At 36.0% G+C, this 23,946-nt stretch overlaps 1 long non-coding RNA gene across 3 annotated transcripts; it reads left to right on the top strand.

Moving 5' to 3' along the window:
• Window positions 2,551–22,956, top strand: LOC110400801. Of its 3 annotated transcripts, none has more exons than XR_002440090.1 (5): window positions 2,551–2,723; window positions 3,430–3,537; window positions 16,686–16,717; window positions 16,953–19,312; window positions 22,442–22,956. It is a non-coding gene; the product is annotated as an uncharacterized LOC110400801 (long non-coding RNA). The 3 variants fall into 3 exon arrangements; XR_002440089.1 differs by lacking the exon at window positions 22,442–22,956 and adding an exon at window positions 19,810–20,218; XR_002440088.1 differs by lacking the exon at window positions 22,442–22,956 and having other exon boundaries at window positions 2,559–2,723; window positions 16,953–20,218.

Below are 23,946 nucleotides of genomic sequence, written 5' to 3'. Positions count from 1 at the left end.
GACTACAGAATAATAAAGCTTATTTCAGCCATTTGCTCTGCCATGCTGTGTTTGAACTACACTGAAGAAATGACTCATGTTTTGATATGATTCAGTCAGGTTTTTTATTTTCTTTCATTTCTTTTTGTTTAAAAATTTGATCAGTTTAATTCTGCTAAAATATTAATGGTTTTATGAGACCTGGATAATCTCTGCTCACAACATAGCTGAGGAATGAATGACTGGATAAACCCTGACATCTGCAAACCTTAAAATATCAAGTAACATTCAGAGGAGGAAAACAGTAACTTCGTTGAAGGAGCAGAAACATCAGATGTAGTTTCAACAATAATTTTAGAACTAATCCTTAAGAAACTCTGTTTATTTATTGCATATAAAGAGCTAGAAAGACTATGCTTATGTAACTGTGTTCTTTGAACTTATTCAATTTCTTACCTTGATTGAATTACTGTACTTTCATAACTCATAAATTAGGAAAAGAAAACACACTACTGGTATCAAAAGGAGTTATTGAGAAACACTTCAAACTTCCTTATTCTTAAAAAATCTTCTTGCATTGATACTTACAGCTACTATAATATTTAAATTGTTGCGCAAACTATCCTACTATCTGCATTTGATAGCTCATATCACAGTAGACAGACCATACTTTAAAAAAAAACAACAACATATTTATAGCTTATGATTTGAGAACTTTTAGATGTCATGCATGAAATTCAGTCTACATTTTGTCATCAAACCTTTACAGCCATGGAAAGCTGCATGCACTTTAAAGAGAGAATGAAAGGGAGAGTAACAGATCTGGGAACAAATTTGGGACCAAGCAAAAGACTGTGCACAGATGAGGTGTGAAAGACATTTATTTTTGGTTGGAACTGTGGGGTGATGTTTTACCATATTATGCACTTAATATTATGTGAAGGAGTTAAATTGCAGCAGAAAAGCTATCTGCTGTACACAGCAATAGCTGATACAAAGGCACTTCCTTCATGAGTTTCTGTTAGCATTGGCATGCATGGTGGTATGAGGCCACCAGCGTCTATGTCTGTAGCATTCTGATAAAGCTCCTAGTAAACAATTATCACCTGTGAGACTAAAATGGAAGGTCAGTGAAGACTGCAGGTACAAAGCTAGACTACCATGGCAGAGATAGCTTTTAAAGCCTTGCCTCTTACTGATACTTTTGATTTGTCTGGCAGAAACACCACTTTGTCTCCCATTTTAAGGGCACTGGGGAGTTTTGGCAATGACTGAAAACCAGAGACTAGGTGGGAGCACGTTAGTACTGGGTGTGGGGTTACATTCACAAACTCAGTAACTACAGAGGTAGTTAGATCTGTTCTACCCCTTACCATGACCTCTAACATGACCCTACTCTTCCCTTTCATTGAGGATTACAGGCCTTATTTCTCGATATCATAAATTATAGTCACTAAATCGTAATCAGTACTCTTTCTGTAGCTTGAAAATCTATACATGAAAATGAATTTTATGCTAATGTATTAAAATATTTTTCTTTTTGATTTCTACTATTTTTACAAGATTTTTCTCTAGATATAATAAGAATGAATGAGAGAAGGAAAGCCCTAATTAATACATATAGAAAGAGTAGTGATTCACTTTTTAGTAAAACTATGTAGGAAAAAAAACCTGCATCCTTACATTGCAATGTAATAGGTGAGAGGCTGGGAACGTATGTGTTTGAAGTGTGGGATATTCCTGTTCTCCTAGAGCCCAGCACTTTACTAACTCCTTTAATACTATTTAAACTGTGAAGACTTTAATAGCTGTGTCAAGGGTCTAAGTGCACTGGCAGACTTAATTGCCTTGACAAGCCTCATCTGGGATCACCACTCCACTGGCACAGGAGCACCACTTCAGCTCTAGCTTAGTAACAAGATTCTCCTTTGAGGTGGGCTGGGGCCAACAGTGCTTTGGCACAGGGCAGAGGTAGGCCTCTTTCCCTGGTGGAAATACCTGTGCCACTCGTGGTCCATTGTGCAATGGCTTTAGGCTCACCTGGAGAGGAGAGGCATGTGGCTTCATTCATTGTTAGCTGCTGACAGGCTGTGTCTAGCTGATGTCTTGTGAGTCAGGCCATGGGAAAGACTAAAATACATTTTCTCTTGAGACAAAGTAAGTCTTGGACTATCAGGTCTTCCTGGACTGGAGGCTTGGCCTTGCAGTGTCCTTGGCCTGCTGTGTTTGCGTGTGGTGTTGTTTCCAGTGGAAAAGGCTATTTGAAATACCTCCACAAGCGGCTTTAAAAATAAGCTCACCTTCAAGTTGTTCCTGCTGTATTTGAACCATGCTGTAACAACCTTGAAACACGGTCTCCATCTCCACCTGAAGGAAGGCCTGCTTGCCAAAGGGCTTTCCTTCAGGAAAGGATTCAGGACAAATATGGTAGGTGTTAAACAAAGAAGTGGTGAATTCCTATCCTTTTTGTGGAGACTTTAATCTTTCCAAAGAGGTTCTCTCATCTTGTTGATATTGCCTAGCATGTGTACAGTGGAATTGCTAGCCCAAAGCCTGAGCCAGAGGTTAAGCACCAGGTGAGAAGGCGTGGCTAACCCAGGGAGATCAGGTGCAAGCCATGCAGCTGAGTGACTGGAAGGTGGGGAGCCTGGATCCACCCCTCCTCACCCTCATTTAAGGGTTGGCAGCCAAGGGAATAATATCTCTCTGGATGGAGATTGATTTGTTACTGGTTGTTGTAAAGGGTGAGTTAATTGTTCTTCTTTGTTGCTAGTTATTGCTCTGTGGTGGTTGCGTCCTGTAAGGAGGAACTGTTATCATTTGCTTTCACTATAGGGTGTGTTATTAACTGTTGGTAGATGAATGTGGTGGAGCCTTTGTTATCTGAAATGGAAGGTGTTGTTTCTGGGCTTCCACCATTTTGTTTGTATTCTGGTGCTACAAGTGAGACAAAATGCATGAGGTGCATAGTGGCAGGATGCTGTCAAAATGCTCACCAGTATACTTGATGGAATAGCGTACAGCACACATAAGCATAACTTGATGCCTATACAAAACCTTTAAATCTGAAAAGATCTTGGATATGTATATTTCAAGCTTTTCTTACGAAATGTTACATCCATGGAGACTTCAGTAAAGGTGTGGGGTACTCTCATTTTTGAGAAAGTGATTGTGAAACATTTGTTTTTCATCTACTTGAGAGGTCACTGGAGGGGAATGAGTTTTTGCACACCTGTCTGCCTGTTTTTGTCCTGTGGTCCTTCCTAGGAAAGCCTTCTGTTGAGAAGGATTTTTAATGACAGCCTTAAGGAAGCCTTCAGCCCAATCCTGTTTTCTTTCCAGAGGGAATCTCTGGAAAGTGTACTACTACTCAATTTCCCTGCTGGAAACTTTTATTCTAAACTCTAAGAGGTATCTTCTTTTGTCTGTTTTTTTTTTTTTTTCTTATAGATTGCTACAAAGCTGAGCTGTGAATGTGGAAACGGAAGACTTGCGAGTAAAATGTATTTTAATACTTAAGGCCTTAGTCACAAAACCAGATCCACAGAGTTCTTTCAGGTATGTGATTTAGTTAGAGCACTAACAGAAGTTCAGACCCTTTGAGATCTGTAGGGAGCTTTTGTGAACATACGGCTTCTTCAGGCTGAATATGCTGCCTAATCATGTGTTGCATAACAGCATTGATCTGCAAAGATTTGAAATGAGCTTGTGTGATGGATGGGGGAAAAAAAAAATGTTGGGTGGCCATTATAAGGGGATGTTTAAAGCACTTCCAAAGGCCCTTTAGAAGAAAGAATAGCTCATCAAACTTCTGGTGTTTGAAATCAACTTAGAAAATTATTTACGTAAGTGTAGGTGACTAAAATGAACTGTAATATGAAGAATAAGTTGTGAGGGCCAGTACCCATGAGACGGGAAGAATTGTCCTTATATAAACACAGGGTGTTACCTCTCAAGGTATTCTTTGTCTTTGAAATTATATAATTTCTGCTTAATTAGCATATTAATCCAACTTACAAAAATTGGTTGTGGAGTTTGCATGTGGACTTGAGCATCTGATTAAAAATAAGAAATAACATTATAAATTTGCTAAAACCTGTCAAGTCTTCAAATTAACTTTTGAATTATGTTTATGTATATGTGTTACAAGAAGAAACACTAGGAGGATGTTTTAGGAAATAGGAAAAACAGTGCTCTTAATTTTGTATCTAAAGAAAATGAAATATCTAGAAGAGCTACATAAATAAGTTTATGAAAGTTATGGTGTATATGCTTTACAGTTCTTTGCGTAGGACATTGAATTTTTAGAATTAAATTATATAAATATATTTTAGAATTTATTCTTATAAGTTTCAAGTATGCATGAGATTGCATAGGGCTGTTGAAAGTCCTATTCTAATCTGAAATCTGTAGATATGCATGAGTGTTTAAAATAGCTACTTCAAGCCTGTAGGAAAGTATATGCCATTTAAGAAATGTTTCAGTTGAGTGTGACACTATGAAAATAAGTTTCTTAGCTTATCTTCAGCCCTGAGTATTCTGATTAATCTAAGGTATTAACTATTGAGTATTGTTTCTGAGTAGCATGTTTATATGTTAATGTTTTGTTTCCTATATGGCAAAAATAAGGCAACTCATAGTGATCTTACCAACCTTAGGTATTCTCTATTGACTGCCTTAATACACAGCAGTCACAATTCTATTTACAGGTTATAATTGTACATTAGGTAGTTTGAAATTACTTTATCATTATTTTCTGCGTTTTTTCAATTATGTAAATTTTCTCAGCTTTCTATCTAACACTTGCCTAGGTCTAAGTATGTTACAAACCTTAACATTACAGCATTTACTGGTATCTTCGTACTTACAGGAATATTGATGTAAATGATGAAATGAACATCTTAAATGAGTATGCTAGTTGTAAAATCATGGCTACTTCATGCAAGTAAAAACCACCATGTGTAAAATTTGTCTAAGGTTAATAACATGTAACAGTTCCCTGTTTCTGAAGGTTTGTTAAAGAAATTTATATTGCTTCCTGATTACAAGCAGATGGATTTATTTTCCAAGTTTGGAGATTATTGCTAAGTAGCTTCTCTTGGAGGTAAAACCCATGGCAACTCCAGCTCTATTTAGATCCATCTGTGACCATCTAGGCTGTGCACTGATGAATAAGTGATGCCATTTTAATTCAGCCAATCATGAAATATTTTCTCTCAACAAAATAACTCATTAAGACAAGAATCTTTTTTTCTCTCAGTCATTACTTCTGCCCCTCCCTCCCACTTCCTCCCACCTTTGGTTTCTGTACACCAGTGCTTTCCCTGTCTACTATAAGAAAACTTCTAACTGCTGTAGAACTAGTACTAGTAGTTATTTTTACAGGTTCCCTGTAAGCAGTGACTGAAGAATAAGATCCATAACACGCAACTGGCTGCACAATTGTTATTGATTGCAGGCTGCAAAATTACTTGTTCGTAATTTTCTTAAGTGTTCTGTAAGAATATTAGAAAAGCAGTGTATTTTCTAAATCTGAATTTGATCAGTTATATGATGAGAACAGAAATATGAATACAATCTTTGAAAACTCATGTTCACAGGGAAAATTAGAACACAGGTGAAAACATTTGCAAGTGTAGTACTGACCTGTGAATACTGAGGGGGGCTTTAGAGACTCTCTCAGAGATCGCAGATGAACTTTGTTCGAAGGTCTTCAGGGGTTGATGCATCCACCAGTTATAGTAGAAGGATATGCCCAAAGATTGATTGCTTCACCAGCTCAGTGCATGATTAGAGGAGATGGTCTACACTGAAAGATCCTGAACAACTTTCCCAGTGCATGATTTATTATTTGGCTTCAGTGGCACTGAATCTCACTGTGGGGATTTTTCTTTATGCCCAGTTAATGTGTGCCACTGATCTAATAGGAGTCTTTATATCACAAAAGAGATGAAAAAGTGATATTATTGAGCTTTCAGTATTTGAAAATACTCTTCTCTTCCTCTGACATATTAACACAAAATTGCTGTAAGATTCTATGCAAACTTGGATAAATACTTATGTAAGTGATGACATATGAGGCAAGGTGTCTACACTACATACTTAAGTAATCACTAATGCAGACTAAAATGTCAGTTTTACCTAGTGGTGATCCTTAAGTAGGTCTGTTTCCTATCAAGAGTAGATGTTATAGACAAAATTCAATAGATCCTAAGTTAGTTGAGCCGTATAAGAAACAGTGAGTTGAATTCAGATGTGCACGTATGAAGGTGATGACATGATGGGTCCTTTTGTTTTGTGGCTCTCTGTTTTGCCTATTAAATGTTTACTGAACAGTGAAACTTTGAGTTACCATCCATTATTTTAATTTTTGTTACTTAATTACTTGATACACACCCTAAGCACATACTCATGGCCCAGAATTTATTACCATCATATGAATTCAACACACTGAAGGCTACTTGGATAATTCCCAGATTGCATGTTCACACTATGTGGCACTCTATTGAAAAGAACAGATCACATGTGATGTGCGTAGAATGAATGTAGCTTTTCCAGAAGAGGCACTGAAACCTTGATACATAATCTTGCTACTTCAGGTAAGTTTTCAAACCCTCTTACCTTTAGATGAACTGCTAAAGATACTAGCTTCCTCTATTTGTCCAGTACAGTCTCACTTGTATTTGAGTTAGATCCTATGAACAAAGCAGAAAAGTACTGTAACAACTGTGTTAGATCTATGTGGTGCTGTTGCAATTCACTGGGGGGAAATTAGTACCTTTTCCAGAAAGAACTGGCTCAGCCTGTCCTGAGTCAACATAGAGAATAAGGGGGGTTTGAATGTCTTCATGATAACCAGCTAAATAGCATGACGTTAAATCCCATCCTGGGCTAAATGTTTGAAATAAACTAACCTCTGCCTGACAGAATTGTTGTAACAAACAGAAAGCTATTCTAGTTGAAAGCCAGGAATCTGACTGCCTATCAAGGGATAAGTCTGCAGTCACCCTCTTATTTGATGTTTTATGTGAATGTGAAATCTTATCAATTCAGTAAATGTTTTGTAAATAGATTTGGTCTAATAGCTTTTGACATTCCTTATGTGGAAAAAAAAAGAAACAATTAAAATAATTGTACACTCATTCACTTGATTTTTGTCAAGATCCTGATAATAGGATTAGTGTGCATTACTGCTGGGTTTTGGTGAACTACCATAATTTTCTTCAATTCACTGTGGTCTGTTTGCCCTCCTAGCAACCAGTTAGAGCAGTAGACCTAGTCTGTAGTGTGGGGTACAAAGCTGTACATGCCTGCCATGAACAGACCAGTAATAGGAGAAATTCAAGGTTGTAATGTAATGCTGGAACGTAAACTTGTAATACACTTTATGTCAGTTACTGTTAACATGAATGAGACTTTCCTTCTTTTTTGAGCTCTTGAAACACAAGTAATTTATTTTGATATAATTTCTTCAGGACAGAATAACATGGAACAGTTGGGGAAAAAGTACATTGGTTCAGTGGCTGATGTTAGCAAGTGGACAGGACCAGATGGTACCATAATATGACATTATAAAATCTGCATAGTAGGTAATATAATAAGCATAAGTATTCTTTGTTCCAGAGAAAAAGGAGATTATGAATAAACACAGCTTTCTGAAGGTATTCCATATCAAAATAACTATGGAATTGAGGCTGATCTGTGCATGGGACTAGGAACAAGAAAATAAAGTAGGTAGTTGTGGACATATACTACAGGGAGAAGTTTTGTAGAGAAAGTTCATCCTCAGACAGTGGGATTCTCTGAGGAACTCACAATACTTATTGTCATATCATGGCTGATCAAATGCGGGGGAGGGGTTCAAGGTCAGCCAGAGATCCCTCTGAAGGGAAAGGAGATATTCCAACTGATTCCTTTGGCCTTAAATATGTAGAAATAGGTTTGTTTTTGTTTTGAGTAGTCTCCTTTGTTATTATGGGAATAATAATAAAAAAAAGAAACAGACTATTAGAGTTGATAGGAAGTGGATAATGATGTTTATTACTTAAGTTGCTGGGCATGTTACTATGTGTCTATGTTTTAAAAACTGTGTGGTTTGAGCCTCCACTCTTCCCCTCTTCCAAATAATGTAGATCTTGATAAGGTACAAAGGAGGGTGGCTATCACAGTATGAAGTGGAAGCCAAAAATATAATTGATTTAAAATATTGTTTGTTGTCCTCATGGAGTTTAAGCCCATAGATATAGGCGAATGCTTTAGGTAAACCTTTACCCAGGTTTGGAAATAGAAGTGGTTGAACTGGAGATCCATTTATGTACCTATGTATTTTCTATGTACATACACTCTACAAATAATATGTTTTTTTCCTTAATAGTTTGTTGAAAGTTGCTCTTAATGAGATACTTAATTTGACTCAATACAAAAGTTGCTAGGGCTTACAATGAGCAAGTGAGCTGCAGCTCATTTACTTGATTTAGATGACTAAACAGTGCTTGAATTTTCACAAAAGATATTTATATTCTTTGTGCCAGCTGTCTGATAGCAATGTGGAAACTCTTCAAATACGAACTTCTTGTTCATCTGGGTTTGACTAATGAGAAGGAAGCAGAGCAACGTTCAGATTGCTCTAATTTGAATGAGTCACTGTAGTTTATTTGCTTGGTGCAGCCTATACACATTGCACTGGAAATGCAGACACTGATGTTAAACTTCTTTGCTCTTGGATACTTTCACATTTCAGATAACACTGAATCTTTCTTAGTTTGACAGTTAAATTGCTGCTTTTTTTTAGCCGTGTCTTTGTAGCAGTAAAATCTGCAGCTAATTAAGTCTATTACAAATTGCTGAAAACTAAAAAGTATCAGGAACTCTGATTTTAGTTCAAGACCTTAAATGCATAATTTGTAGACTATTAATATGGCTGGAACAGTTAAATTTTCCTTTTTTCCTTTTATTATTGTCAAAACTGATATGTGAAAATGCATTTATTTTTACCAAATGTTGGCTCATAATGCTGGAATTCTTAATCTGTGTGCATGATAACTTGTATAATTGATATGGGGCATGGAAGTTCTGTACTGTGATCCACTGTCAGAATTCATTCAGTGAGCAAATTAGAAATATAGTATTTGAAAAGGATTTCTAATTGGTAAGAGTTACATGGAATGTGAAATGGAGATTGAGCGCACTCTTGTTCCAGATGATTCCAACCACTTGGAAGTTAACCTAGCCTTATATGCTTGTATGTCATTTATGGCTTTTAAAATAAGGAATAATTCCATGCAGTAGAGGCCTGACTGGAGTGATACTTGTGAGCTAATAATGTACAGCCTGGTATTTGTCTTGTAATGCTGTCATGTTTTGTTGCTATGTGAGAGAAAGTAACAACTAGCTAATTTAAGTCTAATATTCAGATACCGTTCTCCTTTTGTTCTTAACATAGGCCCTTGACTAATCAGGCACAGCCAGATCATTTGACTTGGCTGAAATTTCCTTTAATTTACTGGCTGCTTATTATAGTTCTGTAAAAGTATATATTACCAACACTTGCCTTATAAATGTCTATAATATTTCATAATTAATATATTTGATCAAAATATGCTAAATCTTTTCAGACTTTCCACTGAAAGAAACATAAGAAGCAAAAACACTCCTGAGGGGTGGAAGAAGGTGTTATATTTAAGATTATGTCATTCTGCTATCTGTTGGAGTTAGGTAGCACTTGTGGAAATTGCTGGATCAAAATAACCAGTGATGTTGAGTCAAAACTTTGAACATGACTTTCTAATAGTAACTGCTCATTTGGTTCTATGTTGCTATTCAAATTGAGAGTGGTATGACATAAAATAACATGGATGTATTAATTAGAATCAAGCAGTTAACTCTATGGTCTGAATTTTTCATCTGTACCAAACTACATGAGGTCTTGTATGTACCTTGAGAAAAGTATGATCAAATGAAGTAATAATTAATGGACCTTTCTAGAGAAAGTCATCAAAAGATCAAGCATACAAGCAAATTAATTTGTATATGCTTACCTACTCACCCTACAAAGGCAATTAGTATTTTAACTGTTGAAATCAGGAAGAGTATTTGCATACAGGGAAAGGAGGAAGAAAAAGTTTCAGTGTTGTTGCAGATAAGGAGAAGCCAGGCTATGAAGTAATGAATAACTGAATTTGTGTGGACAGCGCAGCACTATATCCTCTTACCTTTAATGTATGTATATATCCATTCTCCTGAGTTACGAACAGCTGAATTAAATGAACAAGAAATTAAAGTGATAGAATTAGGTTCTGCACGTGTTCCTTTTATTTTTCTTCCTGCTATTTCTCCCCTCAACTGGACCATAATTTATATAAAATTCTGTAGACATCTAGGTATTTAAAAGCTAATGTATCCTTAAGAGTGGTCAGGAATTTTAATCCTATTCTCTTTGCAAATGGGAGAATAATGTAACAGCACTTTAAGCTTGCAGGGACAGTCTCCCTCCCTTGTCCCATCCTGCCAGTTACTAGTCTTCAGCCTATTGTAATTTGATCAGGAAGATCAACATGGTAAATGGAAAAATAATCTGGGGTGATCTTGTGGCTTTTTTTTTATGACCATGTTCATGAGGAAGTTGCAGTTCCACATGGATGACTTTCAAAGTGCAATTTACTGCAGTGCTGTGGGGTCAGCTGCATTAATACAGGGGAGGCAGCAGAGTCATGGGGATGAGTGGCTGGGGGCAGAAAGGGGAAGAGCCCCTCCAAGAGGTCACTTTTATTTATTATGACACTAAATGTTTGCCTTGCCTACAGTGTTTAGCTTTGTATTCATGTCCTGTGACTTACTAGTTGTTAGTTTCATGCTGTCTCACCTTTACTTCGTTCTATCAATCAACAGTGATTTGGAAAGAGTATTCCACATTCTATGATCAGATGATTCCATTATAGGTTAACAACTGCTTCTCTTCCTGCAGGCATTTCAACTAGAATACAATTGTGTATGCTTTACATAGATGTCAGTCTGAGGTTATCATTACGGTTAAGTTACAGCTAGTAAAAAAAAAAAAAAGAAGTTGCAGTGAAGTACCAGCACACATGAAGTGAGAGCATATACATGCAAATAAGCGAGGTAGTGTGTGTACGCTGTGTGTTAAGAATGTTGCTTACAACAGACAAATAGGTGCTTTAATGACAGAAATGGTACAAAGTATCTTGAAACCGGATAGGGAGATTGCATTTTAAGAAATAGCTTGACAGCTGTTTCAGCCTTACCACTATGGAAGAAATGCAAGACACATGGTGGGACTGCAGCCACTATTTATATACAATCCCTCAGTCCCAGGAGAAATTTCTTTCATTTATGAATATTGAAGCTTTAAAAATAAGCCAACATATTTTTCAAGTTACAACTGTGTATTCTGTTGTAAATGCACACTATCATTTCGTGGTAGATGCTAATCCTAGATTTCAAAACTTGATTTTTCTCTCAGGATGGAAACGTTTTATTCACATCTGGAGCTTACTAGAAATGGGCATTGAAAATTGTTTGGCAAGTTGTAAATATAATTATTTCAGTACTGGAAGTGTGTGCCCTTTCCTTCTACAAGAGTCTTATTAAAAGAGTACAGAACATGAGTCTTTGTGGGGATATCTTTTAAATCTTGATTTGGTGCAAAAACTTGTGGTAAGTATGGATAGTATAATTGATGTTGTTTATAAAATTGTTCTGTACAGGGGGGAAAAAAGCTTTAACTTGTCCAAATTAAGGCCAGGTAGAGAACGCTAGTTAGGCACCTTTTCCTGAAGTAATAGACTGTTTTAGGTCTGCTTGTTAAATACCTTCTTCTTAAAAGATGAAGGTATCTCAGATATAGCAAGACCAGTCAGAATCTTGATTAAAAAGATGAATATGAATATGCTCAAGAGCAAAGGAAATAGAGCTGCTGGGGGTGGTGTGGACCATCCAGTAGCATGGGGCTCATGTGTTTAGGATATATCTATCTGAAAGGACAATACACTGTTAATTTCTGCCCTGGAATAAATTGTTCTCCTCCAGATCTGTTGTAAAACTGATGGGAAGCATCTGTTAAAACTTCTTTTATTCTAGACTGTTGCTCCAAGTGCATCTAAGTGAACTTGTTTTTTCCAGACTTCCATTCTGATACTTTTCTTCTGTCAATTCTTCGGGTGAGCCATATAGTCTTTTTAAAATGTTGTCATAGTATTTTATTGACATATACTGTTATAATGACATAAATAGTTCTTTATTTTCTCATTGTTAGCATTACAGGTCTAACTTCTAAAACCTAGTCGCCTGGGTAACAAGTACCATAGAGAAATTGAGGACTCTGTATTCTGCTTACAAACAAGAGAAAACTCTCCAGGAAGCGTGTTTAGTGCTATAAATAAGTCATTCCACAAATAAGAGCAATAATCTAAGCTCTGTTTGCTAGTATTGGCCATTGTTTTGAAGGGAGTTTTTGTCTCTGAATCTCTCCTGCTTTTTTTTTTTTCCAAGAATATATTTGACCATGAAGGCTCAGGAAAGCAGGTATACATCTGCCGATTTTAAATAGGCTTTGAGTAACTTCAAGTAAACTTCTTAGCTTTGTCAGTCTTCTGCATTTGTTGTGTCCACTGTGGTCTCTGAAGAGAGAAGGTTAGAGGGTCACACCTGTTCCTTGAAATGAAACATATGATTTATGCTCAAGTGGCTTTGGGTCACACTACAAAATTCCTGAAGGAGAAAATAGATTCTTTCATCTACAGGATCTAAACAGGTGTTGCCACCTTTTATGCCAGCTGCCAGATCTTGGCAGAAAATAGTGCTGATGAATAGCAGAAAAAAGAAGGCAGCACTATCTTGTCCTGAAACCTGGCTTTTACTGCTTGTCTTCTATTCTGTATGTGATTCTCCTCCTCATGTAAGTGTAAAAATAGGAAATAATTATTCTGTTTGCAATACACAATTCCGACACTTATTTGCCCTGAGCTAGTTGACTTCTAAACTGAATGAAGGTGGGTTGAAGATTTTGTGTGTTTTTTTTTAAATGTGATGCCTAAAGTAGATCTGGGAAATGTTATTTCACATGGAATTGAGCTAAAAGACTCTACCTTGAGTGTTTGTTGTTTTGACTGTTTTTTAAATTCAAGTGTACATTTAAATAGGAGAGTCTGGCAGAGAACTTAAAATTCTGTGGAGGGTTCTGAAATATGTTGTTGTAATAAGACACTCTTTATTTCAGACAAAGCAATCCTGAATGAGTTATTTGTTAGGAGATCTAAAGGAAGTTGTGTAGCAAAATTTCTTGCTTTGAGGAACCAAAGATGCTTTATTATTGATCACTGAGACAGCACTTGCAGTTCAACTCCTGAGGAAATAAGCAGAAACAGTATTTAATTTAGATATTGTTCACGGTATTCTTAAAGGAATGAAGGAAAAATAACTTACTACTTACTGTCGTCTGAAAGGGATCTATCAAACTTAATTTTATAGCTAATTTTTCAAGCCAGTGCTTGAAATTGATGTACAAACTCTTCAAATAGAATTAGAAATAAGTAATTCTTATGTTACTCTTAGATCACCTAAAATTTGTTTCTTTCTATTGTATTTCTTAAGAAGCTACCTTTTCTATTATAAGTAACTGAGATGGGGTAGTAATATCTGTCTGTAGTCCTGGGTGGATAATGAGGATCATCATGGTTCCTCATGTGGATTAGCTGAGACAGAATGACTGCTGTAGCTAGACCCTTAAAGAGGGTAGGTGGGAGACATGCTTTTCTAGTCCAGAACAGATTGGCCAAGATTAATGTCTGTATCAATCTACTGGAGAATGGACTAAATAACATGCTGATTGTTGGGAGGGAATGTGTCTACCTAGGTTTGTGATGTGAATATGTGCTCTGAGCATCTGAATGTTTCATGTAGGCTTGTTGATTACAGTTGCCCTTTCCTCTCTAAACCAAGAAAAAGAAAACAAAATAAGTGACGCATGTAAGAGGCATAGGCTTAAATGATCACTTGGGTCAGTAATTTTCAGTTAATGTTAGTGTATGATGAGAGTGTGTCCGTGTTTTGTCTTATCAAAACCAATTAAAATTCTCCATGGTAAGCCCACTGGCAGCACAGAATCACAGTATCTCTAAGGTTGGGAAAAAACCTCCAAGATGACCCCATCCAACCATCCACCTACCACCAATATTTTTCCACTAAACCACACCCCTTAGTACCGCATCTAAATATTTTTGAACGCTTCCAGGGATGGTGTCTCAACCACCTCCCTGGGCAGCCTGTTCCAATGCATGGCCACTTTTTCCAGAGAAGAAACTTTTCCCCTCATCCAACCTGAATCTCTCTGGTGCAACTTGAAGCCATTCCCTCTAGTCTATTTCTAGTTCTGTGGGAGTAGATGCTGACTCCCACTTTGTCACTACCTCCTTTCAGGTAGTAGCAGAGAGTGATAAGGTCTCCCTTGAGCCTCATTTTCTCTAGACTAAAAAATATCAGTTCCTTCTGCCACTCCTCAAAATTTGTGTTCCAGACCCAAAATTGAGAGGCCCCAGACTGAACACAGTGCTGGAGTTGCACCCTCACCGGTGCTGAGTACATAATGAGGATGAGCAGAGTGGTGAAGTGAAGGGAGTGAAATTACTCTGCCAGTTTATTCCTTTAGGAAGTAGGTGTCTTAATTACAATTAGGAAATCACACATGACAACTTTGATTCTGTGAAACATTGTGTACATTTTGAAGCTTGTGGCAAAACTGTGTGTGGGGAGAGGTAAATAGTCTGAGCTAAAAACACAGGGAAACTGTCCTGCATGGCACAACAACCATGTGGCTTTTCAAGAACTGAAGTTTCCACTTTTGCGTAATATTTTCTTCATGAGCAGACTAACTTAATTATAGGTTTATATTTGAAGGCAATGCTAAAATTCATTTAGATTCCATGTAGGTGGCAAAGTAAAATGCTGCTGGGTATTGGTTTTGTGACTTTAGTCAAGATGAAGTCCTCAAATTATCCTTAAATACATACTTAAATACAACAGAACTTATTGATGACAGCATAATAAGCCTTCTGGGTGAGACAAGGAAGCAGAGCTTTGTGCATATGTTTTGGTTTAATTTACTTCTGATATAGGCTCAAAACTTTCTTTATCCTTTATCTTTAACTAGTTACCCTACTCAAGTGTTGAAAACATATCTGCAGAAGCATTTAAACTTGTATTCAGAACTTGCAGGCAGAACTCTTCTGCCTCCTTTTTTCTAATTCTTTTTTTTAGAAATGATTCTGTAGAATTTGACTTAACATCAAATGTTGTCCTTCTGCAACAGTTCTCGTAAATTCTGTGCTATAAGCTGACAGAACAACCTTTGAAATGTACTATAGTTATACAAACCTAAAACTTTCAGTGACGTATGCAATACTTCTACTTGTTGATATTGCCATTTGAAATATAAACAAGACAGACAGAACTGTAGCTATTCTGGTTAATTGTGGAACTGGTTTTGAAAATTAGCCATAAAGTCTCTCCAAAAAACAGTCATAGTTTTCTTTTTGAAAAAAATCTACTTCTATTTATTTCCATCCTCTCCGTCTCCCAAAATATCAGTATATATTGAAATTAACGTTGTTAGCTAAAGAGCTGTTCCAGAATGGAAGACTCAGCTTTTATTGCAATTGAGTTAGATGAGGTTATCACATGATACTGGGATGCTTCAGAGTAACTATAATAATGCTTAAGTATGATCTGTTAACCCAAGCTACAATTGCAATGCTTGGAAAGAATACATTGGTCTTTGAGGTGCGTGAATGGAAATAGATTTGTATGCTGGGTTGGAGGAGAATGTATTTTTGTGGTGGGAGATGATATGGTCATCTTATGGAGAAAATAAACTTTGATCAATTAAAAAAATCTATTTTTGAGGAAGTAGCTAATCTGAGCACTGAATCCGGAGACCGTAAAAAAATAAAAATAATAAAAAAAAAAAAATGGTGCTGTATGATTGGTTCCCAAACTTGTATAGCTTTAATACTAGCTGTTCCAAATCTTGACACTAGACAATTTTTCTTAAATGCCATGTCACTGCCTTGGTACATGGAGTTCAACTTATTACAAATACATGTGAAGAGCTGTTATTTCAATCTTCAAGTCTTCCCAAGCAGAGAAAAAATAAACCGTGGCTTTATGACAGCAAATTTCTATATGTATAATTTTTGGTTGAAAAACAGTGTAAAAAAAAAAATTATAAGGATTTACTTCATTAAATTTGTATGACATTAAAAATCTTAAAATTTAATCATAGTACTGACCAGGAGTGGGCAGCTTTTGCCCTTTGTTCTTAAAAATTAATAATATAACACCTCTTCTCAGTATGATGCTTCATTTTAGGTATTAAGTTGTGACCTGAAAAACTCAATTTGCTCTGAAAAGTTTGATGCTACAAAAGAGTGAGAGTTACATGGTTAATGAATGACTTTCAGACTAACACCTCTTACAGCCAGCCTAACTACTCAGTCACATTTCAAAGAATAAGAATAGCAACTGTTTCTATCAGTGTAACACCACACCATGCCAATCACTTAGCAAGCTTTAAACAAACAAGTAAAAGAAATGGGAATGTTAAAATGCAAATATATGAGCAAGCATTTTTAAAGTAAGCAAGCCCGCTCTTACTCTGTATAATTGAATACTTTTTCTTGTGCCTGTTTCTCCAGGAAATCCCAGAGGGCCATGCTTCTTGAGTCGGGTAAGAACTCAGATTTCAAATGCATTGTCTTTAAACTTAGAAACTAATTGGATTTACATTCTTTCTCTAGTTGCTCCCAGTTTTTTAACTTAGTAACTAACTCTCCTGAATGGTCCCACTGAAAACTCATTCAAACATTGTTCAGTGTGAATTCAGTATTTAGCTGATACCTCCATTCATGCTTCTAATAATTTGTTGCCTTAATTTCTTTATCTTTTTGGTACACTTCCATTAGAATTGGAATTGACCGAAGACTTAAAAGAAAAAATGTTTATATAGAGAATGCTGTGAGAATGACATAACGTGATCTGAACATCATGCTTATCTGAAAAATGTCAGACTCCTAACAGCGTATGGACAACTGTGTTGTGGTGGGACAGAACTGATCCCTGAGGAAGCAGGGGAAGACATTGGTCTATTGCTTAACAGCAGAATATTATTGTGAAAGTTTGCATATTACAGTGAGGGCTTGCTATATTAGTATCAAGAGAAATCTGCTTTCCCCATGTGCTTCATCAGTGAGGGTTTTGTGGATTACTACAGCATTTTTCTATTGCTTGCAGGTCAGGCACAGCTTATGGTGTCTTGAGTCTCTGAGTTTTGTAGGTGTTTGTTCTAACCAGATTCTCATTTTGCATTACACAAATTTTCTATTTGTTTGAACAATAAGTTTTTAGAGGAAGTTTTTTTAAAAAAAGAAGAAAGAAAAAGCTGGAAGAGGCTTTGAACTATTACATCACTTAATTTCTTACTGTCATTCTGAAGATATTATGATTGGTTCTGAAAGAAAAGCTACTAGTATGCAAAATTACATGAACTAAAACATGAATTTGCTTCTGATATGGAGAGTTTCTTTGCCAACTTAGGTAATGAGCTTTTTAACTAATTCCTCATTTAAAAGCAACTGGTAATAATGAAGACTAAATCCTATGCTATTCTTGATATCCCTTAAGTACCTCCAGCTGTGTGATAGGCAAGACTGTTAGATTTTGAATTTATCAACAGATTTCTAAAAATGTTGTTAAACAATGAGAACTACTGCCTGAACATACACTTGTATACATTTTTTGGTATGCTTTAAAGTAAATACTAGTATAACAGTGTGGTCCCTTATATAGATAATAGGACAGGAGTTCAGTGCTTCTTACCTAAGTGATTATTGTGGAGTTCAGGAAATAAGCATTCACTTCAATGAGAAGAATTATTTCTAGCTCTTCAGACAGTTCAGAGGCTGTGGAGAGTAATAGTTACAAGTGCCACTGTGATCCCTTATCAACTCTACTCCATGTTCAATTGTGTGAGTGAGGAGAGGTTTTTGAGAACATAAGTGTGGAGGGAACTCATATTGAAAGGAAATGAAATACTGTAGAACAAGATTCAAAAGTCTCTTGTGTAGCTGCCTGTACCTTGTCATAATGTATCAGACAACACTTAAGCTGTTAGGGACAAAAATCTGACAGAGTTATGGGGTCCCTCACATAGTTAGTTCTAAAGATGAAGGTGCATTTTTATAGCCAGAACCACCAACAAGCACATAAAAGATGCAGAATTATTCTTTTGACAAGAGCTAACACTGCTACAGTGAGGTCAACAAATTACTCACATAAGATAAACATATTAGATTTTAGTTTACCAGGCATGCTGCCCTTTTTTGAACAAAAAATAAACTCTTTTCTGCTTAAGTACCTGGACATCCATCTACATCCTTTCTATTTTTGAAAGCAGATGGATTATCATTTTCAGTGACTTTTGGACAAGAAGTTCTATAACTGATTTTGGTTTTCTCTGATCTCAGTGTTTTACATGGTGGTGGAAAGAATTTATAGAAACGTAAACAATTGGAAGACTCTTAATCATAAACGTTTCACTTTTGAAGTCTCAAGTGATGTAAATTATTGTCACATGTGTAGGAATAACTGCTATGTTTTATCCTGTAAGTGAGAAATTATGTACCAACTGATGCTTTTCTGTTTTGAAATGGGCAGATGGTATGTTAAAACATCTAACTGTAACTAGGATGCGGGGATTGTTTTTCTTGATGTTTTTTATTTAGTGCAAAGTTAAAGCTTTCTCTTCCTTGCTATAGCTTTTCTGAAGCTAGAAGGGAGGAGTGTTGGTGTTAGACTTTCTTTATCATTTTCAGCCATTGCTTGTATGCTTTTGTCTATATAGCTGTTAAGGTGTATTAAGTCTTGCTTTTTTCATATAATGAAACTGATGCTATCTCAAAGGAAATATCATCATGTGGAAATTTTTCCACATGATATTTTACATTAATTATTAGTTTATTTTGTTTTGTAACGTGTCTATAGATGGAGAAATAGGCACTTCCTCCGAGAACGTGTCTTGCAGTTCTTGTCATAAAGCTTCATATTTTCTAGCTTTTAAAGCATCTTCTCTCCAATTTCAGAAGACCATGCAGTAGTATGTTAGTAGGCACTAAGAACCTACTGAATAGAAGAAAGTAATGTATTAACTTCAATTTTATTTTCTTCCCTGTTCCTTAATGATGTTGAAAGTGTGCAAAGATGAATGAATTCAAGGAAAGAATTGAAAGAGTACTTGCTAAAACATGTTAGTGAAGATCCAAAACAGGTCAGTGGTCTGAGGCTTTTGAAATTAATTGGCAGATATCTTTAGTGGTAATGTCATAAGCACATAAATATTATGATTTAAAGACAGTTCTTTTGACTGGTAGCAGGGGATTTACTTTTGCTGTAAAGTGGGAGAATAATATGTCCAGCAGGACAGCTTGAAACTACCTTGGTTCTGAGTTATTCAGCCAGGTGGAGCTTAAGGATCATCAAGCAGTTTAGTCCCACACTATTGCTATGGATTTTTTTGCATCAATGTACTGCATTGGTCTATTCCCCAAAATTGTAGAGAGATATGAAAATAACACATGACATCGCCCATTTGGCTGACTTCTCTTTACAAGTTTGTGCTCTATATAGTCATCCTTTCTTCTAGAAGATATACATATTATTTTTCCCTTTTCTTGAGGTGCTAGACTTTAGAGCTGCCAGATGAGAAGTTCAGTAAGAGTCAGCCTAATAATTTTCCAAAGCCTGTGAAATCACTTCTCTTCATAGGTCCTGCAACACCTGTCCCTCTGTAGGGGAACAACTCTAAAGGAGATAAACAGGGATGTAACAGCAGAAAGGTTATTAACTAGGCTCAGTTACAGAACCAGGTGATCTGTGCTGCTTTACAGGAATAATTAAAAATCAGTTTTTAATTTCTGATTTGTCAGTACTCCCTGTTTACACTTTCCACAGTGCAGTCTGTGGGGAAAAATAACTAGTACTGCTTCCTACTACTGTTAACTCTTGATGATTTGCCAAATAAATTACAGTACACAGTGCTGAAACTGTTCTGTCTAGTCTTGATTACACAGTTATGACTACATAAATAGCAACCAAGTGTCTTATCCCTTGCTTGTCATTAAGCATAATTCTTTTAAAAGTAATAATAATTGTGCAAAGATAAATTGCTGATCAACCAGGGAACAATATAAAATATGGAACAACTTCTATACACTTTATTTCTCTAAGACAACATGTGTGTAATAGACTATGAAAACCTGGATGCAATGTACAGATTGGACATGGATTTCTGACAGAAGAAATAGGGGGTACTATCAAATGGATGTACTATCAAAACTTGTTAAAAATTGGTCTACAGTCTTGAAGATTGGAAGGCTACAGATGATTGCCTTAAAAAATGTATTATATTAGTTTCAGTGAAATTGAAAAGTAAAAATTGAGTGAAAAAGAGCAGCTTTTCATGCCTGTACAGGTCTTAGGACTCTTGAAAGGCTCAAACGTCTGTACGTAGCCCCTTCATAATCCAAATATCCACCAGCTAAACTTATTATCCAGCTTAGGGTTTTCCCCTTCAGAGGATGTCCTGACAAACTGCTGCTGAATCTTTTTTTTATTTGTATCTTGGGCTTTTTGCGTATGGACTGTTTGATGTTCTTCAGTTTAAGAATGAAGAATATTTTAATGTGTGTTAGTAAGTGACCTCATTGATCAGCCTTGAGGGCAAGCTTGAGGAAAAGACCAGAAGAAAAACAATGCTGTTTGTTTTTGTGAAACAAGTAACAAAAGACTTCATTGAAAGTTGTGAATGATTTAGTTGAAACTGTTTGTTCACACTGGAAAACATCACCTGATGTACGCTCCATGGAGTGCAAAGACACTGCTATCCATGTCCTAACAGATCTTAGGTGTATTGAAAGGCTGACCTCAGCTTCTTTAAAAACAGTGATTTGCAAGTAGCAAGTGCTGTGTAGCTCTGGATGGAAGTAGACTTATGCTGCAAGATTCTGTGTGCTGCAGTGCAGAGAGGCTGACAAAGCAGGTGTAATGCTCACAGACTCCAGAAGCAGCACAGTTTAGGTGCTACTAGTTCTTGTCTTTCTTGTGTAGTGTAGTTAATGGAGTAAGAAATATGAGCTAACAGAAGCCAACAGCATATGAAAATAAGGAAATGGGAGTAACTGTGGTGTCTGAGAATCCTTGACTTTTTTATTTTAAGTCATCAGAAATGCTTTTTTTTTTTTGAGACCCTTTAAGACAAAACAAAACACTTAGTTTTTGAAAATCTAGCATTGCATTACCCATGCCTAACACTTCCTGGCAATTAGCAATCACTTATTTATCAAGAAGTGGGAACAATGTGGTCTTATGACAGGTCTATGATATGTAGAACAAATAACTATAATTCTTTTTTTACCCTTAAAAATAGATTTAATTGTTCAATTATCAGGCAGAGTTATTTAAGTTGTTACTTAATTTAAAAACTGAATACGTCAGTTACACAGACATTCACTGGAAAGAAGTGCTTGGAAGCAAAACTATGTCTAGAATTTAATGTAAAACACAATAGTAAGCTGAAATTCACTTAAATGCATATCTGTGTTACTATTATGTTGCTAAAAGCTTGTTGAAATCCATATGGTCATCAACTGCTCTTTTTAGTTTAGTGTACTTCACAAATTATAAGATACTAAGTAGCTAGATTTCACTGTAGCTAAGGTGTATAGAATGCTTCCTATACATCACTCTCAACAGCAAGAAGCATATGCACGTATCACACCTTTTATCTGGTTTTATCTGTTCTAGATGGAACAAAAATAATGACATTAGTGCTAGCAAATTGTACAGGAGGCTTTTTGGTTTAATTGCTGAAACTTCTGTGATCATCAGCATGATGTGTTAAGCATTTTGTCAAGATTACCACTTGCTCTGAGGGAGGAAAATACCTTGGGATGAGAAGCTTCAGTGTCACTGATTATCTTTACTAATTTAATCTTCAGTTGTTTCTTTCAGTGTGATTCAAACGGAAAAGGAACAAAAAGAGTGTAATGGGAAAATGTTGGAAAAATACCTACTTTCTGCAAAAGCAGTGTTGATTTGAATAGTAACGTGAGCTGTAAGGTGCACTGGTTTGGAAAAGTTTATGAAGATTAGGGAGAATGGAGATGAAACTTCCATGGGCAGGAAAGGGGGGGAGCTTCAATAAAGGAAGTCTTAAGCTGTCGCTCTAGAACTCCATATGTGAGACAGAAAGGGAGGGATAGCCCAAAACTGATATCATCTGAGGCTAGCTATTTACCATAAAAATGCTTGATGTGAACTTTTCAAAAATTACAATTATCCTTTTGATCTTTGATTAGTCAACAGTAATAAAAACCAGACTCAACTGTCTCTTTTTCAGTCAAGAATTTAACTTGTAACTAATATGTTACTTCATGAGGCACCTCCTGATGTTCAAAGCTTGTGCTTCATTCTCAATCCAGTGGTACAAAGAAGACCTCTAATAAGGAATATTTTACTTTATGTCTCTCCGTAATCCCACTCCAACAGTGGAATCTTTGATGGTGTAACTAGGAAATGTTTTAAGGCTGCTGCCTGCTCATCAAATTAAGAAAATATTTGGCCCTCTAGAGGGAAAGATCTCCCTCAGCAAGACAAATGAAAGAACTGCTCCCTTACTGGAGGTAAAACAACCTGAAATGAACCTCTTCAGAATGACTTAAGATCAAAGCACATTTTAAATCTTCCATTGTGTCTCTGCAGTGTTAAACCAAAAAGGATCATAGCCCAACATATGTATTTAATTGAAGGAAATGAACTATTATGAAAAGCCAAATACAGTTTTTATTAGCATTCACTATAGGATAGTTATCCTGATTGTGCTTGATGAATAAAATAAAGATAAGATGTGTCTTAAACAGGTTCTGGTACTCACCTGATGCTTTTTGTTACATACATCTAAAAGAAGCCATTAATGCTCTAGCATAATTCTATCTAGAAATTTACACACTGACAACTAAAGAAAAAACTAAAATGCAGACAAATAGGTAAAAATGTGAGTGATAATGTAATGAAAGTTCCCAAAGCCTTTGTTTTTGCTGAATTTGATAGAAGTTCAGGATCCATGGACATTAAAGTGAAAATTCCAATATTCTGCTGCTTTAAAACACACCACCAATGAAGGGAAAACAAACAAAACAATTCACAAAGAACACCTGATACTTGAAAGTGATTACTTTATCCAAGACTGGGACAGAAACAGACTGTTTACCCATGTCTAGTGCTGTAATCTGACAGGTAGAAAGAGCGCAAATTAGTCATTCTCATGTTTGAAAGATGGAGGTGAAGGGATAGGAGAAATTAGTAGGAATATTAAAATATAAACAGTGAGATTTCTGTCTCTTACTACATGAAAGGTTTTAGGAAACAATTTCTTTGATTTCTTTGTTCAACTCTGGGAGGTATAAAAAAGCTTTGACATATGGCTTACAACTATTATTAGTCTCATTTATGCAGTACTTTAAACTTTAAAAATAATTAGCAAAATTTTTGTATTCCACCTATGAAGTTCATCTGGATAGTAGAGTGAAGCAGAAAGGCACTTGGGTCACTTGAAAGACTGGCACTTTGCAACAAAAATAGTTACAAAAAAAAACCTAGGGGTAGTTAATATTCAGTTGGTTATTAACAGGATGTTTAATAGTCTGTGCAATATGAGTCTTCATGTTCAGATAAATCTAATTAAAATAAAAACAAAACTCCACAAAAATCCCTAAAACCACCACCCTTTTTTAAAATAAGGAGAAAAGAAAAACAAAAACTAGTCTTTATATAAACAATGATGTTCAGTTGGTATGATTACGCATATAGATTATGTAGTCAGCTGCCAGCACTTCACTGGAAAGT

The sequence above is a fragment of the Numida meleagris genome, chromosome 1 (assembly GCF_002078875.1).
Source record: "Numida meleagris isolate 19003 breed g44 Domestic line chromosome 1, NumMel1.0, whole genome shotgun sequence".
Lineage (NCBI taxonomy): Eukaryota > Metazoa > Chordata > Aves > Galliformes > Numididae > Numida > Numida meleagris.
The sequence above is the reverse complement of the archived record's forward strand: the minus strand, read 5'-3'. Positions and strand labels throughout refer to the sequence as shown.